Source organism: Gopherus evgoodei, chromosome 7 (genome assembly GCF_007399415.2).
Source record: "Gopherus evgoodei ecotype Sinaloan lineage chromosome 7, rGopEvg1_v1.p, whole genome shotgun sequence".
Classification (NCBI taxonomy): domain Eukaryota; kingdom Metazoa; phylum Chordata; order Testudines; family Testudinidae; genus Gopherus; species Gopherus evgoodei.
This window is the reverse complement of record NC_044328.1, coordinates 126925245-126939043: the sequence shown is the minus strand read 5'-3', so window position 1 is coordinate 126939043 and position 13799 is coordinate 126925245. Positions and strand designations below refer to the sequence as shown.

General features: G+C 41.4%; 1 protein-coding gene across 2 annotated transcripts in view; it reads left to right on the top strand.

Moving 5' to 3' along the window:
- PTPRG (protein tyrosine phosphatase receptor type G) overlaps window positions 1-13799 on the top strand; it is a 589008-nt gene that overhangs the window by 441927 nt on the left and 133282 nt on the right. The window lies entirely within an intron of this gene.

Sequence of the window (13799 nt, the reverse complement as noted above, 5' to 3'; positions counted from 1 at the left end):
ACTTATAGAAGGTACTGAAATAAATATTAATATATTTTATATTTTTATAACTAGTTTTACTGAGGAATTATCCTGAAACCTTATCATTAGTAATGCATCATTAGCAATGACATCAAGATTCTCCACTTCTAACGTCCCTTTGTCAAGTTTTAATATAATGATTTGTAAAGGTTTAATAATCTCATTATAATTCAAAAGACATCTGCAGAAATGCCGTTAGGTACTATAATAAATCTCTGTTCTGTCTATACTACCGCAATAAAACATCTTTGCACCTTTTCAGAGGATTGTCTTTAGACATTAGTTGGTGCCATAGAGCTTAACAAACATTTTTTTCTCTTGACTAGAAACCTAAAACTAGTTGACAGTATTAGATTAAAACAAATAGGATTTTGGATTAATTGCTGTGCTTTCAAAGTCATTTAACATTGCAGCTGTGCACACCAATAAATCTACTGCAAGTGAAAAATAGGGGTTAAATGATAACATACCACAAAATCCTTCATTGAGAGAATTTTCCATAGGGTTTTTGCCTTTTATAAATTGCCGTGTTCTACTGTGAAATAAAAACTACACACTGAGCTGAAATAGATGTTATTATCCAGTTCCCACTGAGTTACAAAACAGGCTGGCAAAAAAATAAAATAAAATACCAAGGATGAGTTGAGCAGTTAGGATTTTCTGGCCTTAGGTAATTTGACACTGAAGTCAAGCTGCCATTTAAGTGAACCAAAATCTTTTTTAGGTTTGTATCCTACCTGCTCTCTCTTTCAAGGCCCTCTTTCCCCTGGCAAAAGTGGATAGTGTTTAATCCATCCTATTCTTTTCCCAAAACTGCTGCTGAAAAAACTGTTAGCGTATAATGATGCTGGTGACTAGTAGGAGTACCCTGTTCCCCAAAAAATTGGTCTGGTATAATGTGACCTGGTCCCTAGCTTGTGATTCCGTAGCCACATAATGATATTCTTGGAGCTGCTTAGGCGCAGCAGAATCTGGGTGGATAAAAGATGTTTATTTTTGTTTCACTTACAATGCACAGAAGACTACTAACATTTCAAGGGGAGGAAATAGGTTGATATATTTCAATAACTTGCTTCCTTTAAAAAATGCTAAGAAAAAAATAGAGGAAAATCTTGCTTTCCTTCCTGTTTTGGCTACTTAAAGCCTTACGTTATGGTGAGAAAAAGGCTTTCTTGGAGGGAGGGGGATTTTAAAAAAATAGATGAAATACTGATAGTTTCTCTCTTTCTTTCTTTTACTATTTTGGTTCTATGTAGAGTAGTGGTACACATAACAGCTTCAGTAAGTGCTTTCATTGTTTTATTTGATATAATTTACCTAGAGCCTTATGTGGACACATTTTTATAACTGAAATAAATACAGAATCCCCAGGGATTGTATTTTAAAGGGGACCCATGTTTGTCATAAGTTATGCCCTGTTTACCTCTGATTCTCCCGTAATATGGACTCCAGCTTAGTTATATGTTAGTTAGATGGAAACTCTTATGGAGTTTGGACAGTTTGCTAGCGGGGGAGGGAGAGGAGAGAAGAGCACACCAATGAATACAACCAATACAAACGAAAGGAGATGGAAATGGGCAAAGTAAGGAACCTGAATGTCTTTGCCGTTTGTGGACTTTGGCTGCCTAACTACTGCTGTCACAGTAACACCTGAGAGTATGTGTGTGCATGTACATATGTATAAGATGATAATAGAGAGTGTATGATCCTTATCTTTGGGATGGCCATGTTGCTCATGAGTTAGTTATATTCTTCCCAAGGTAGTCTTTGTACCATCTCATTGCTTACTCTACACGTGCTATGTATTAAAAATAAATCAATAAATAAAAAGTCTATTTTAGAAATGTTTCCAAAAACATTATTTAAAGTGATGGTGGTTAGTATCTTCCATATCCTTCTGCCTGTCACCCCAGATACCATGGGCTGGCTCATGAACTCTACCAGGATCACCTAGTGGAGATTCTCCCACCCCCATGGGATCCAATGCCAAATTCTAGGGATCCTGAGGTATCAGTGGGGGACCAGGGCCATCTTTGTGGAGGCTCTGAGCCTGGGTTGGCTGTTTATTTTCTCCCACCTTCCCCTCCACTGAAACAACAACATTTGGCAAATAATGGTGTAAGCTAGCTAATTATCATGCTGTTTTGATAGAAAAACTCACCCAACAATAATGATGCTTCTTATGTATTTGTTTACATTATACTAGCACCTGGGTCAGGCGCTCCAATCCAGGAGGAGGACTCCATTGTGCAAGGGGCAGTACAGAAACACCATTTCATACAAAACAATTGTGCTGTTATACCTGCCAAAATGTGTTATACAAAACCAATACATACATTTTTTCCATTTTTTCCTGGAAAGTTCTCTTAGCTGTAAGTGCCCTTCCAGGGGTGAGTGAACATTTGAGAGCTCAGAACTACTTCCTGTAGAAGCAATTTGAGCTTGAGATTTCGTCAGGGATTTGAATTACTCACTAATTTGATGGAACATAAATAATTGTGCCCTTCACAATGTCACTGGCGTAGGAATGATGATAGAGAAATGTACACACAAAAATCAATACGAGCTTCGTTGGTGCTCAGAATTTGCTTTATCTTCTTTATCTCCAGGCATAATTTCCTGGAATCTTAATGTCATATTAAGCGTAATTTTACAAGAAGAAACATATAAAGTTTCTTAGCTGGAAGGAAAACTAGTGACATGTCAAACATCTGAACAGTGTGGTGGATAAACAGTGGTTTCAGGTTTGCTTCATGTCTTCCTGCCTCATGGCACATTCGCCTCCCATGCTGTGCACGATTCCAAATTCCAGGATACTCCTTTGCAAAGCATCGCATAGGCACGATGAATGAAGAAGCAGCTTTTCCCAGAGCTGTCAGATGCCTGTTGCTGATGTTGGCACTGCTTCCAGTTTTCTGCTTTGCCAAGGATTGTCGCTCGTGCCCTCCAGAGAGGAACATGTTATTCTTGCGCCCCCTCCCTCCTTTTTTTCTTTTTAATCTGGTACAAAATATACTAAAAATACTGTGCATAGGCCTGTATCTGGTGGTGCTCATGCTAGACAGACAGGCTTCAAGAGGGGAGCCCTCTCTCCATAGATGGGACGTAGCGTGAGGCAGCAGCAGTGCAAGCTGACCTGCCAACTTGTTTTCAACCTTGGCTCTTGGTCTCCTTTTTCAATGTCCATTCAGTGTCTCTGCAGAGACTGACAACAAAGGTCAGTGCCAGTTGTGCCAGTCTCCACTAGGAATTGGTTGAAGTTAAATCATACGTCAAGACATCGTGGTCATCGCTGTGACCTGGGCAACATGTGAATGATCAGTGATCCTGCCGATACATCATTCCCAGTCTACAGAACCATGCACTCTTCCACCTCCATTTTATTGTTCCCAGTAAGAGTCTCTCTTTGCCCTGACTCCAGCTGTTGTCCATGATGCAGAGGCTAGACAGTAGCTGCTCCCTCCAACGTGAGTACAGAGCTCTCTGTTCTCAGACAGAAAGTGTGTGCCCACTCTTGGAGGTCCAAGGGACACTCATAGTAGGGCTTGTATTTTGCAGCAGATTACCATTACAATCGATGATCAAGCTTTCACTTGCCTCCCTAATACTCCAACTAGAGACCTGAGGAACGCCTAATGTAACATGGAGCTATTCTACAGAAGTATTGATTTTCCACCTCACGTATTTCTGATTTTCTCTTTCTATTGCACCATTTAGTGAGACACGGTGGTGAGGTAGTATCTTTTACTAGACCAACTTCTGTTGGTGAAAGAGATAACCTTTCAAGTTACACAGAGCGCTTTCTCCTCCACTGGTGTCTGTCCTCTCAAGATATTATATCTCTTGAAGGGAATAGCTGGTGGTGTTGACTTCTTTGTTGTTCAGCATTGTCTCTCGCACATCGGGTGACCCAGATGTCCTAATTTTATAAGGACAGTCCTGATATCTGGGACTTTGTGTTATACAGGTGCCTATTACCTCCCACCCCCGTCCCAATTTTTCACCCTTGCTATCTGGTCACTCTACTCGCGCGCACACACGCTCACCATGTGTGTCTTATTCCATCAGTCTTACTATATGTACCACGGAAGCAAACAGATAGAAATATTAAGTGGTACCAGGATATTAGAGAGAAAAGGTGAGGGTGAGGTGATATCTTTTATTGGACCAGCTTCTGTTGGAAAGCTCTGTGTAGCTGGAAAACTTGTCTCTTTCACCAACAGAAGCCGGTCCAATAAAAAAATATTGTCTCATCCATCTTACCTCTCTCAAAAAATGAAGAGGAGACAGCTCCACTCCAGACCCCACCAAATCTTGTGCCAGTGACGGTAGGCCACATTCTGCTGCTCTTTCCTGTCCTCTGTTCTGTTTGCCAAAGATTCCACAGATCAGCAGAAAGTTATAAGTACAAGTACAGATAATTTACCATTTTGGAAAACCCTTCTATGAATGTCACAAAAAAAAGGGGCTCTTATTCCCTTCCTTGTCGAACCAAGTACTGAAAATCGAAGTGTACAGCAAGATCAAAGGCTTGTGAGCAAACAGAAAGTGAATCACTTGCATGTGTTGCTTGTTTGCTCATCTGGAGGTGGGTAGGGGTTTTTGTTTGTTTGTACCTCTGCTTATTTAACCAGTTAGTTGGGAAATTTCTTGCCTTTTTTCCTTTGACTCTGTCATAATAAGCAGGAGTGGAGGTGAAGTAGAGACTGCTTTTATGTCCCCTCCAGCAAGAAGAGGGGAGAAGTGAGGTAGGTGATGGTCACCAAGATTTAGAGGCTCCTGAGGGGAGAGAAGACCATGCTGAAGTAGAGAGAGGAGCTGGGAATGGCATAGGGAATGAATAAGCTGCACATCACTGAAGTTGTCATAGGCAAAAAAGGTGTTGAATAACCTGTTAAAAATAAATCAGCACCAAAAAGGAAGGAATCCAGACAGTGTGTGTTATCCTGTGGATCTATCGTACCACCAGGCGTAATAAGAAGAAAACACCGTTAGCAGCTCACAGGTTTTTTTCCTTTTGTTTTTAACTTGAGCTATAACACCACCTGACAAGCTGTTTGTTCTCTGCATTAGAAAACTACGGGTTGTAGAACGGAGAAGGAAGGTTATCTTGGGACTGGTCTTTGAAGAAGGCAAACACGCAGTGAAGTTTGCAGAGGAGAAGGTCGTAAGGGTGGGATATGTTAACTGAGAATGAAAACGAATAAGAACAGGTTGTAAGGATGAGTTGTTTTCTGGGCTGTGCTTGTGCTGTCATTGGGAGAGAGACCAGGACGTGATCATAGTGTAAGAAACAGGAGGGGGAAGGAGGCAGGGAAAAGAAGATGAGAATAGAGAGAATCAGTTCACACCTTTTACACTGGCCAGCGCCTACCTGCATAATTGCAGGGATCGGAGTCATTTACAAGAATATGTAAAATAAGTGTTAGAAATTCCCACTGGTCTAGTCTCAGGAAAGAACCCATGATAATGACTAGATACAGGGCCAGTGGGCTGATTTGATATATATATATAATAATATAATTCCACACAAAACGACGTTAACGGAACATTACTAAAGTTGCAGTCAAGCATTTAAAAGTTAGGAGGAGCCAGAATTAAAGTTGCCTTTGCCTAATTTAGGCCCTGTGTGCATATGCATTTTGATACAGTCTTTAATCACATGAGCACATCCCTTTTTTCCCCAGGAACCCTGCCTCATTCAGTGCACAGGATGCATATGGTGCTCACTTAATAAGTAGCTATTTCAATATTTTCTTTATCTTCATTGTTCTGTGTGACTCTAGGCCTTATTTAAAGTACACTATCGAAACCTTGCTCTGAAGACAGAATTCTTAATGTCCTCCTAGGCTTTTCCATGGTACTTATCTCTGTAGTGTCTGAGTGCTTGGCAAATATTAACTAATTTATATTCACAACACCTCGTTGTAAAGTCAGGGAGCTGAGGCTTAGAGAGAGAAGGATCAAAATTGGCCACTAATGTAGGGTGCCCAATTTGAGGTGCCTAGGCCCTGTTTTATCAGAGGACTTAGCAGTATCTAGCACTTTATACATTCAAACTACAGCTCCCCTTGACTTCAGCTGTGAGTGCTCAGCACTTCTGCTGATCAGTTGAGGACTCATGAAATGAGGAACAAGCATTTAGTGACTGCCTGTGGAAAGTTTGGCTTAAGTGACTTGAGTAGCATCACACAGGAACTGTGTGGCAGAGGCAGGGATAGAAAACAATTCTCCAGGGCAGCGTTCCTGCAGCCCCCTACCTCATTCATTACACATCTCCCCCTTCTCCCTGTTTCCCCCAAGCTCAACCTCTTTTGCTCCATCCCCTCCAAACTGTCCTCTTCCAAATCCTGTGTCTTCCCCAGCCTTGGCTCCTTATCGCCATCCCATTCTCCTCACTGAGCCAGTCCCCTCCTCAGGCTTCTCATCCTCCTCCCAGTCTCCTTGCCCAGCCAGTGCCATTTCCTTGTCTGTTCTCTCTTCTGCCCCAGCCTCACTCGTTTCCCCTCCAGCCCTGTGTCTCCCCCTACCCCTGCTCCCAATCCCAGTTCCCCTCACAGACTTCACATCCAATCCCAGCTCCATCCAACTCCCCCTTCCAATCCCAGTCTCTTTGCCCAGCCATCCCAATTCTCCACCCCCCACACACACATGGTGGCTCCTCATCTGATCTATTTCCCCTTCACCCCCACTCCCCACTGGTTTCCTGTCCTTGTCCAGCAGTCCCATCTCCACACACACCCCAGTACCCAGTCTGGTCTCAATGTCTTCTCCCTCCTCCCCCATTTTCCTCACCAGATCCCAGTCTCCATCCTCCCTCAAGTTCAATCACAGTTTTTATTCACCCGCCACCTCCAGTCCCAGTCTCACCAGGTTCCTTTTCCCACTCTACTCCTTTCCCTCTCCCTGGTCCAGCTTTTGTCCCCACTGCATTCAAATCAAGCACCTTTCTCTTCCAGGCTTATTTCAGGTGCCCAGCCTCGCCCTAGCCCACAGCAGCTGGGAACAACAATTACGGGGAAAATCTGGCTTTGCCACTGTAGCCCTGGGCTGGAGCATGCTCATTTGCTTTGTGGGGGTCACACAAGCGCACACAGTCCGGTCATATGTAGGTCAAGATTGGTCAGAGAAGATGGAATATTCAGGGATTTTAGCTGCTAAACTCTGAGAAGTCTGTATCAAGCATGTAAAAACCGCGGTTTTTCAAAGGCTTAAAACTTGGCCAAATTTGGGCATATTTTCACAAGAGCAGCAAAGGCACATTCCTGCTGCAAAGGCCACCCTCTGCCAAATTCAAGGCTCTACTCCAAAGCTTCCCAAAGAAAAGGCTGCCAGAATTTTCAGCATTGTTTTGCCATGTATTTTTCCCCAGCCTCATTCTCAGAAGCAACTGAACCATTTTGGCTGAAACTTCCCAAAAATTGAGCCTCAGGCAGACACCCAGGGTAGAAAATTTCAGTTTGAGTGGTTAAAGTTTGGCAAAATGATAAGCAACTGAAAATGGGGTGGGAAGCATCAGGCAAGCTTAATTGGCAAAGCTATCAGACCCACCTGTAATAAAACTTTAAACTGATTTGGAATCACATGGTTCCTGTGAAAACACTCATCCCTCCCTGTTGCCATCCTCCCTGAACTTTGTTACACTCACTGGTTGCCTCTTGTCTTGCAAGCTCTTTGGGGCAGATGATGTGGTGGTGTCATCATCTGTCCTTTCCCCTCACCTTTGTGTGCCTCCTATACTGCCTAGATTTCTTTACATCGGTCAGTTAGGACCCTTGCTCTAATAAATAGTCCACAGAAAGTTGCCTGAATTATCCTAAATTCAGTGGGTTGTCTGAAATTCTTCTTCATTCTTGATTCACACATCAAGTACTCTTTGTGCTCATTTGAACTGCCTTCCAGATAAAGCAGTGTGTGCTATTTGTAACCAAATCTTTAAATCACTATCGTATAGTGGGTCCCTTTTTCCATAATGCACGACCTGCTTCATCTGAGAAGTTCTGACTCTGCAGGTATGCAGAGTGGTGTCCTGTTTGGTTTTGTTTGTTGGTTTAAGAGGTTAGGATCCAGAAGCATTAGAATGAATTGGCTCATTGTGAGAATGAAATTGTCAGTAATACCGCTTTACAGGTTTGGGAGAATTTCACAGCTGTATTCAAACTATTTTCAGTCCATGGTCTGGGTGGTGTTTCTGTCTATCAAGTATTCCATGTAAATTAATTCTGGAAATAAGTTCATTTTAGGATATTGTTCTCAATCCAGCTGAGTTCCTGTTGTCCTGCAGGAAAACTCTGATGACTCCCAGAACACTGGGTGGGAAATACAAACGTACTTGGCATACAGCGGTTGTCCTGTGATCTCTGATCCAAGTTTCTGGTAGATTTGAAAAGGGTTTAGATTGCAGATAATCTGGGTGGTGTTTACCTGTGTGTCTCACGGGTCCATTTATTTTTCGACGATTGGCTTTAAATTCAATGTTATCTTCACTGAGCATTTTTCCAATATTTATTTTTAGCAAGCCAGTCTTTTGGGGGCAATACATTCCAATGACAGCAGATGAGAAAAGATCTTTGGCTGCTGCTCATACTAACTTGTAGCCCTTGGTAAAGATTGGTTGTTAGTATCCATTTAACAGCTGATTTGTCATCTCTTGGGGAAACTATCCTGCACTTGAAAATGAATGAATTTGCTAGTACCAGTTCTGAAACCTTAGTGGTGTCTAGACAGATAGATAATGTGAATAAGTCTGTAGCATCCCTTGCAACTCTTTTTGTCTTAGTTTGCCTCAATTTAAAAGGGTGGCCTAATGCAGCCTTCCAAAACGGTCAGGAAAATTTAAGAGCCCGAGCAAAGAATCTGCTCGCGTACCTGCAGTAATATAATGAATGTCATAAAAAAGAATATTTTCCTTGCCTTCTGGATTAGTAGGGTGTTACAAGAAGCTTTAGAAGTGCTCATGCAGAGACCTGGAACTAGGAGACACAGTCTGCTTATCTACAGTCATTTCAGCTTCCCTGTTAATAAAACTATTTCAGTGTCATGCTGGAAAAAAAAGACCAAGAAATGGACATTAATGCTGCTTTCCTTTTTAATATCACTGCATCAGGAGGTCAAGTGTGTATCCAGCAGGCCATGTTAGTCTGCTTGCCTGTGAATAGAAGAGAGTTAAAGTAGCACATTGTCCTTTTATGCTGTAGCAATCTCAGTAATGTTTGTCACCTCCATTTTTTTAATTGTTGATGATGAATCTGTGATATTTGTTTTTCCTTTGGAAATATCAGAGTGGACATTTTTTTTAACACACACTTGAGTGCTTTACACAAAGAGCCACTATTTGTGTATGGTTAATAAAACTGATTGCATTAGGTTTAGGGTGGCATTTCATTAGGCTTATATCAGGTTGCATCTTTAAGTGCTTTGCCATGTTTATGGGGAAACAGGTTTAGCCCATCTTCCTCGACAGAAATTTTCCTTTAGGTCTAGTGCACGACTCTAACATTTGAGCCGTAATTGGTGTGTTTCAGGTTCCTTTTCAGAATACCAAATTTCCTATTCACGTACATATTGATGTGTTGGTATCGATAGGAGTAGAGAAGACTTGAAGGATGCCTGGAACCGCAGTTTGGTGGGCTAACACATAGGTCTATGTAATATTGAATGAGGCAATCCATGAAGCATTTTGGGGGGTACACAGAAGTCTTCACTAGTGCATGTGGCGGCATCTGCCTGTCTGTTTTATAGTATAGTGCCCATCACCATAGTATCTAAGAGCTTCCCACATAAAATAGGTGTGTACGCCATGGTCCCTAGTAGACTTCATGAATCCTTTTGCTGTTCTTTCATCATGGCAAGGAGGCTGTTTTGGGGATATACATGAGTGTGGTTCATAAGGTGCAAAGCTGAGTTTGGGGAGTCTTGGAGGGGCTGCTGGAGCAGCCGGTATGTGGTTGTGGTGAATCCCTGGGTCCTCAGGACAGACAGACTCCCAAGGAGGTCACTAGTTCCGAGTCGCAGCCAGGGTTTGTCCAGGGGAGTGCTGTCCCTGCTACTGGACAGGTTGTGTGCATTTCTCTTATTTTTTGGCACATCTGTGCAATCTCCTCGGAGCACCCCAGAATGGGTAACAGCAGTGAGCAAAACCCAGTGGGGCCAGAGGTTGGGATTTCACCTGCTGTGGAATACCACTGTCATCAGGAGACTTCTACAGGCAGATGATGCTCATTGTAGAGGCTTGGATGTGATCCTCAGTGTGATCTGGCAGGCTTAAGGACAACTTTGGGCTCATCTTCCAGGGGACACGGAGGAGCCTGCACTGTCACTAATATGCCTGTGCCACCATGAGTAACTAGTGAAGGTATCATTCACCTAACACACGATTGTGGCACTTGCTGAAAGTGTATTGGACTAGCCTGACTAAAAGATGTGTATTTAACACACGTCTTTGGGACACGTGAGGGCAAGAAAGGAGTGTGTGTGTGTGGGAGGGGCTTTGTGGACTTCTCTGTTTTGGAGAAATTGAGATTTGCTGTGGGTGATTTAATGAGGATGTTGATGGTGCAGCTGTTACTAGAAACTCAAGAAAGCATCCAGTATAACTGAAGTGCAGCCTGCTACTGATGTGTGGATGGCTTATTAAAAACACATTGTCACCATTTGCAGGCTGCTTGAGTCGTCCTCTGTAGGGGTCTGCGTACGCTTTCCCAGAGATGGCTGATTTAGCAAAGGTGGCCATCTCTGTGGCATTCTACCAGTGCTCCGCAGATACCCCCCACCCCCAGTTCTCCTGCCAAGTGACCAGACTTACTCCCAAAGAGTTTCACATTCTGCCAGCAAATGGTGACTCTTCGTTTTCAGATTCCCTGCCCTTTATACTGGGAAAGAAAGCAGGGGGGGTTATGGTGTTTTCACTTGCGGCAGGTGTAGCGTGATGCCAAGGGCTGCTGTCTATCCCTAGGCTGCTTGGTTACCTTGGATCAGCAGTGCTAAAATATATCTCTTGTAGTATTTCTTAAAATGTCTCCAGATTCAATAGTCAGGGGAGGGATAGCTCAGTGGTTTGAGCATTGGCCTGCTAAACCCAGAGTTGTGAGTTCAGTCCTTGAGGGGGCCACTTAGGGATCTGGGGCAAAATCAGTACTTGGTCCTGCTAGTGAAGGCAGGGGGCTGGACTCAATGACCTTTCAAGGTCCCTTCCAGTTCTGTGAGATAGGTATATATTTATTTAGACCATAAATCCTTTGGCTCTGTCCAGCCTCCTGGGTCTTGGACCTTCATAGGCGCCTCACTTCTCAGGACATCTGCAGAAAGATGCCTGTTCTCACTCCAAGTTTAATTGTTTTCACCCTCATCTGCAGAGAGACCCCACCCCAACTGAATTCATTCCCTGCCTCCTGCCACTGAGGGTGGAAAGCTGGGTGTGACCCATATAAGGCAGGAGGAGGAGCTAGATAATTTTTCCAGCCGAGTCATCTCCATTAAACAAAAAGTACAAGTTGAGTTGTTCAGCATCTGCAATGGATGCTTTTGCCTACCTTAAATTACCTTCAAGTTTTGCTCGTAAAAAGTCTTGTTCCATACTGTTGTGCAGTGTAAACCTATGCTGTTTTAAGAGATGCTGCCTTCCCCTCCAGAGTTCAGTACAGCATTTCAGAAGGACACTGGATAAAAAATGACTACGCACTAGTCACACTAAGTGACGTAGCAATCGGAATCTAGGATAAAATTTTCACAAGCAGTTATCTGATTTAGAAGCCTACATCCCAGTTTCAAAATGACTTCTGAGTGGGACATAGACTCCCACTTTCAATGAAATTTTGGCTCCTAAGTCCTTAAAGGAAAATGAGACTTAGGCTTCTGAGTCACTTAGATGCTTTTGAAAATGCTCCTCTTAATAATTAGACACCTGCTCAATATTAGCAGTGTTCCTACAGAAATTATAGGAAAGAACAAAGAATACTGAAAATAGTATCTATTTATCCAAAGCGAAATTGGCCAGTTTTCAAGGATGGCCACTCTAAATGCTTGTTTGCATCACTATGTGGATATTGCAGTAATAATTATTGTATAAATTAAGCATCTTTGTGCTAGAAGGTACGAATAAATATACTATTCTTGTAACATAATTAAAGCATTCAGACTGAGAAATGTTTATAATTGCATCGTTCTTAAACCCAATACTGTGCATCTGGATACAAAATTAATGGATTTTTATGAAATATGAAGTTATTAAAATACAGCAAATGCAATTGATCATCTGATTATCTTCTAATATTTTAATTATCATATTTTAATCTAATGTATATGTTTTAATCTTTGGAATTTTTAATGAAAAGTTACAACATTGCTTGTAGCTAAAAATAATAATATTCGTCAGCATATGTCATGCCTCACTTTAACTGTGAGTTAGCAAAGCTACATTTTTTTTCCCAAGAAATTTTCTCTTTCACAGTTGACTGTGACTTTCCAGACACTTAAAAACAAAACAAAACAAAAAAAAACCCTGCCTAATTGATAACCAAAATTTAATCATAGTAGGATACTTTCGGTTTGCATTCAAATAAGGTATTTCTTTGTCTAAATAAGCTTCCCTTGGTTGATTATTCATGTTGTAGTTCAAAATGTTTAAAAATGAAAGACAGACTTGGATGAAATGTAGACTACTTAATACAGTGTGTATTTAATATAAAAGTCATACATTATTCATTTTTGCAATTTGAATAACTTTGAATTTAGCATCCCTGTTCTTTCTCTTTTCCTTTGATGAACAATTAATTATTAAAATATAATAATGTCAGCATATAGCACAAAAATCCTTGGAAGTGGAATTCTTCAGTAGTCCTTTAATAAAGGAATATGCCATATGTGTATGTTGGTTTATGTTTACATTTGTCCAGCATTTTACAAACTCATTCATTCTAACAAAAGATTAAAGGACTCAAAAATTCAGATTGTTAATTATAACGGAAGATTTGTAAGTCATACAGTTTTAAAAAAATGTGTACACACCACATCTAATTTCCAGGCCTTTGCTATGTGCATGTCCAAATGGCCTGTTGGAGTCATAACTGTCCATTTGTACATGAAAATACCACATTTATACTAGCACTAGCTAGGCACGTAGTCGTGTGCCTTTTTAAAAACTATTTCTTTTTAGTTGCTTTAAAGATGTATACAGGCTGCATTTGAAAATCAGAACCTAAAATTGAACCTACAGTTTTTCCTGATGAAAATTTCATGTGTAAAATTGAGCAAATGGAATTTGAGATTGTGCGCATATATATTTGGCTGTGGGGTGGGGGGGAGAAGCACAGCAATGATTATAAATGCATGTTAGGGTCCCTTTTGAACTTTGGTCAGTGGTACGTTCGACCATTTCTATTTTTCTTCTTCCATAAAGGAATAATGTTTTGGTTTAAGGGCCAGAAATATGGCCTGCTTTTTTTTTTTTTTTTTTTTTTTGGTCGCATATGTTTGCATTTATCCAGTAAGGAAAAGACAACTGTGCTCTCTTAGCATATGTGCTTTGACATGAATAGAATTATTCATATTTTTGAGTATTGAAGGCTTCAGAGACATTGCACACCTGATGCTATGCAGCAGAATCTAAAATGTCTACAGTGCATCACATATTTACATCTTTCATCAGCAGTACAGAAAAATATCATGATTACAGGAATGGTGCTCTGGGATATAGATATACTTTCCTTTGATGTGATCAAGGCCATTAGAAAACTATGTGGTTTAGTGAAACTGAATTTTACGGCTTTTTAATCCTGCCT